Raw genomic sequence first — 5,756 nt, 5'->3', positions numbered from 1 at the left:
CGTGTGTTCCCCCGGCGTTCCCTGGGCTGGCGGCCTCGCCCTCGCGCTGTGTCGCCCTAGCGCTGCATCACCCTCGCGCTGCAGCCCTTCTATTTTTAACTCACAAGTTTGTTCTCTTTAGGTTTGCTCCCTTTCCTATAGTTAACCTGAACACTGAGTCTTGTTCCAGACCTGGACCGAGCCCAGTTCCAGAGACAAAAGAGAAATATAACTACCAGCTAAGGAAGTGAAGGTGGATGGAGCCTCAAAGCTCAGCTAGCTACCCGCACTGGTCTCACCCAGGCAAACACTTTGCAGTCCAGAGAGCAGAAAACATCAGGAAAATATCTTCTAACTGAACAAGAGTGCATGCAGCTTCAACTCAAGACCACCAGTAAACTGTTAAAGTGGGCTCCCCTTCCCCTGAATCCCAACGTTCCTGTTCAGCATGAAGCTGCCAGAGAATCTGTGCCCCATTCCTAAATGAGAAACCCACAAATGAAAAAGACAATTTATTTCTAAAAAGAAAAAAATTAATCACCATTGGTCTATGCTCATCATTACCCTGTCTCTTCTGGTCCCCACCAGATTCTTTTCATTTCTTTCTCTACCCACTAAATTCTGCAGCCCTGTGATTTCATCCCTGTCCGTTTTCACTCTTCTGCTCCCAATCCCCATACATGTGTTTTACAATAAAAAAGAAAAAGAAAAAATTAAATAAAGATGTTGTTGTTGTTGTTATGTGCCGTTGAGTCACTTGCAACTCATAGCGACCCAAGTACAAGAGCTCTATACGTTCTTCTATCCTGTGCCAACCTAGCCATCTCAAATGCACTTATTCCCACCTCTCCAGTCACAGAATCGACGCATCTCATAGCTGACACAATTACATAACCCCAAACTGAAAAGCTAAAAAAAAAAGGGGGGGTCATCTTAGAAGAAGATTACTCTCAACAAGAAGGATTGACCTAGTGACTACAGCAGTGGGTTCAAGTGTGTCAGATAATGAGGATAGCACAGGATAGGACATGATTCAGATCTGTTGTTCATAGGACCACTATGAGTTGTACTTGAGTTGATGGCACTTAACAATAACAATGCTATGCATCTGAAAACTGGACAATGAATAAAGATGACAGAATTGATGCCTTTGAATTGTGGTGTTGAAGAAGAATACTGAACATGGTATGGAATGCCAAAAAAATAAGTTTGTCTTGGTGGTGGTGCAACCAGGGTGCTCCTTGAAGACAAGGATAATGAAATGGTCTCAAATACTTTGGGCATATTGCCAGAGGGAGCCAGTCCTTGGAAAAAGACATCATGCTTGGAAGAGTAGAGGATCACTAAAAAAGAGGAGGCCCTTCAACAATATAGACTGATACAGTAACTGCAAAAATGTGTGTGAACGTGGTAGAGATTTTGAGAATGACACAGGACAGAGAAAAACAATCTGTTCCTCCCAGCATCAGTATGGGTCATGGTTGACTTGATGGCACCTAAAAACAAGAAAAATGTTTCAAAGTTTGACTCTTGGAATGTACTAAAGAAAAGGAATTAGATATTTTAAATGGGTAAATTTAATAATATGTGAATTAAATCATGTAACAAAATAATCTAGCTGCTCTAGTAATTCATTTAATAACTTGTACTTAAAATTCAATAAATCATGACAACTTTGTTGTAAATAAAAAAAAAAATCTAGCTGCAAGTGAAAGTGACCAGAAGCAAGACAAACTTGAAAGGGCCACTCTTATTCTTTATGATTCAGGGGCCAGGTCTAGAGTGGTGCCTCTGAGAGGGAAGGGAGGTAGAAGAGACAATATGTGACTATTGGATGCAATGAGGTAGAGGGAGGATAAGGAATAGCTCCTTATTAAACTATTCTTAGCATAGCAGCTGGAATAATCTTTTAAGTACATCAACTAGATCATGACGTTGTGCTGCTTAAGTCTTCACTAGTTTTCTGAGCGAGTGGAATCAACCCTTCTTGCTCTCCACTCCTGTTGTCCCACCCTCTTCCAAGCCAAAGGCTCCACTAATCCCCCTCCTCTAACAGGCCTCACCACCAGTCAGATGCCAGTTTAAATGCTATTTTCTCAACAACTTTTTGTTCACTTCCCCTTCTTCTCTAGTCTTATGCCAGGGCTTGGCACAGAAAACACTTTGTTGATGGATTAATGAATGCACATGGACCTGTAGGCAGTGGATCTTGAAACCTTTAAATTGAGAACAAACACTGAGCCAATTTTTGCAAAGAATGATATCAGCTATCAATACTTTGAGCAGTTGGATGAATTCAGAGTGAATGACTTGGCTAATGCCTTAGACAGCCAGGACTAGTATGTCAAAGGTTCAAACCCAATTGGTTGTGCTACTCTTTTCCTAAAGGAGATTTATTGGGTGTGCCAAAAAGAGTGTGTTAACATCCTCTACTGGGGTCCCTGGTCAGCTGTAGATTCCAAGTCCTTAAGGAGAGTCTATACCATTGGCTGAAGACTCTCAGCTTCAGGAACTGGGGTAGGATTAGAATCCTTTGCTTTCATGGCTCAAAATATCTGGTTCACATTATTTGTTTTAGATGTGCATATTTAACCAACGCAAATAATCGTACACATCTGTTTTCATTGGTCAGAATTAATTAGTTCATACTAAAGACCATGAGCTTTGGAATGAGAAACCTTACAGTTTGAAGTTCTGTCATTTCCTAGAACCTGAGTAAAGCTTATTATCTCTAAGTCTCAGTCTTGTTATCTCTAAGATATGAGTAATATCTATGCCATAGAGGGTATAGTGATAATACGTACACCAAAAGTCTAGCAGAAGCAAGCAATGGTTTATTATTGCTATTTTGTTGTTAGCTGACATGAATATGCAAACAGAAGGGAAACATCAATTTAGTAAGAATGAGGAGGCATCACTAACATTACCAATTACACATGGCATCCTCATACGTGAGAGTGAACAGTGTTCCACAGAGTTTTCAATGGCAGATTTTTTTTTTTAAAGTACACCACTAGGACTTTCTTTCTAGGCTCATGTATGACTCTAACTGCTAAACTTATGGTTAGGAACTGAGTATGTTAATCTTTTGTAGCCCTCAGGGACGTCCACTGAGCTAGGACTGTGAATAATGCAATTGACATGTAACATCCATCAGGTTCAGGACCTTGCTCAGTCTACTAACAAGTGCTATTTTCCCCCCTTTTTGCAATTGAAGTTATATTTTAGTAATGTTGATGGTTACTGTGTGTGTCTTAGATAATTCTACTTTAACTACAGTGAGATACCACAAGTGGATGGCTTTAACAAATTTATTCTCTTAGAGATTGTTACTGGTTTTGAATAATCTTCAGCAAGATTTTACTTGCATGTGATATTGATATTGCTCCATAATTTCCACATTCTGTTGGATCACCAATTTTGAGAATGGAAACAAATACGGGTATCTTCCAGTTAGCCAGTCAAGCAGCTGTTTTTCAACTTTCTCAGTGTCTATCATTGATTCAACAAGTGTTCACTGTGTGCCTATTTTTGACATACTGTTCCTGGTGCTATGGATTCAGAGATAAGTAAACAAGCTGATCAGGTTTCAACTGTCTTGGGGCATATGATCTTGCTTTATAAACATGGCCCTCTGTATGTTTATATGACCAATGCTTAGTAGCAGAGGCTTTCACGGGTGAAATTCTGGGTGTAAGTCTCAGATTCCGGTCTCATAACTGCTTCCATGAATATAACATAAAGCTCTTGATGGCCACAGAATTTGCTATTTCAGACAAAAGGAGGTCAAGCAGGAACTAGTATCTTATCTCAAAACAGAATACTATAACAGCTATCACAAAAAGGATGGACAAACCATTTGAAAAGCTCATAGAAGAAAGTAATCCCCCACCCCCAACATACAGTAGAACTAAAGCACCCTGTCTCTGCTATATATATATATATATATCTCAGAAAGTAACTCTAAATCCACTCCCTTCTTTTTTGGATTTCCATTCATTCATTGCCGCAATTTTCTCCCTTCCCTTCCCTCCCCACCAGCTTGCTTCCCTCTCCGAAGAGAGAAAATAAAAAGAAAAAAAATTCCTTCATTAGTATACAATTCCCACGTCTCTTCCCCCCACCCCCCACCCCGAGTACACTTCTCTATGCAACCTTAATTCTGGATTCCTGTGCTAACCATAATAATCATATATCACTTCTAATCTGTTCTTTCCCTCGTCTGTTTCAATACAATATACATAATTTATCCAGTTTTTTTTGTCATACCCCCACCCTGATGTCAGACCCATTCTACAACAGTGGCACCATGCAGTATTTGTCCCTTTGTGACTGAGATATTTCACTCAGCATAATGTCCTCCAGGGTCACCCACTTTGAATAATATTGCATGAGTTCCTTGTTTTTCAATGCTGCATAGTATTCCATTGTGTGGATATACCACAGCTTCTCTATCCATTCGTTTGTTGATGGGCCCTTAGGCTGCTTCCACCTCTTTGCTATTATAAACAAAGCTGCAATAAACATGGGTGTGCATATATCTGCTTGGATGGCAGACATGGTCTCTCTGGGGTATATTCCCAGTAATGGGATTGCTGGGTCAAATGGTATCTCTATTTGCAATTTTTTGAGAAAGCGCCACACCGCCTTCCACAATGGTTGCACCATCTTACATTCCCACCAACAGTGAATAAGAGTTCCAGTTTCTCCACATCCTCGCCGGCATTGCTGCTCGCTGTTCTATTTTGCTATTCTTACTGGGGTGAGATGATATCTCATAGTTGTTTTGATTTGCATCTCTCTTAGAGCTAGGGACTTTGAACATTTCTTCATGTGCTTGTTGGCCATCTGAATGTCTTCTTCGGTGAAGTGTCTGTTCATATCCTGTGCCCATTTTTCTATTGGATTATTTACCTTTATCTTATTGTGGTGTTGTTCAAGTATTTTATAAATTCCAGATATAAGTCCCTTATCTGACATGTCATTACCAAATATTTTTTTCCAGTCTGTGGCTTCCCTTTTTACTTTATTGGAGAAGTTTTTGGATGTGCATAGGGATTTGATTCTTAGAAGGTCCCATTCATCTATTTTATCTTCTCCTGGTTGTAGATCTTTTTCCTTTTTGGTTACCCTGATTTTCTTGTATTTCCTTTCAGGACTTTTGTCATTTCTCTGTTCTCTTCCACATGTGCAGGTATAGTATGAACTGAAGTGTGGCCCTGAGCCTACAGGGAGCAAGGAGAGAGCTGAAGGGTCATGCACCAGTGCTTTCTCTTTATTAGCTTGAAGGATTTGGCTTCTTTCGATGAAGCATCCACTTAACTTAGTTGCTCTGACTTCTTCACCAACAAAATCAAACACGTTGGTGGTTTTGACCTTTTCTGTTTCTTTAAACTTCTCTAGCTCTTCAGCTTTGACCAACAATTTCCTTGAATTTGCCTCTGCAGCCTCTTCTCTTAACTTCTGTGTTTGGTGGCACTTTTGAGTTTGGTCCCACCTCACTGAGGAAGCTGGCCCAGAATCCATCTTTCTCTTTTGTTGCATTCTCTGACTGGATGCCCTTTGCCTGCTACTTCTCCATCTTTCTCCTCACTGGTGCTTCTTCCAGATTCTGCTCAGCCATCCATCTCTTGCTTTCCTGCAAGTGAGAAACCACTTGTGTTCTCTTCCTGGCTGAATTACTCTGAACTTTTCTCCCCTACTCCATCTTAGGTTTTCTGTCTGTTCTTTATTGTTTACTTCCTCCAATGTGGAAGTCTTTAAATTTCCCCATGTCA

Source organism: Elephantulus edwardii, unplaced genomic scaffold, assembly GCF_000299155.1.
Source record: "Elephantulus edwardii isolate Elephantulus edwardi_28Jun2011 unplaced genomic scaffold, EleEdw1.0 scaffold00221, whole genome shotgun sequence".
Classification (NCBI taxonomy): Eukaryota; Metazoa; Chordata; class Mammalia; order Macroscelidea; family Macroscelididae; genus Elephantulus; species Elephantulus edwardii.
This window is presented reverse-complemented; position numbering follows the sequence as displayed.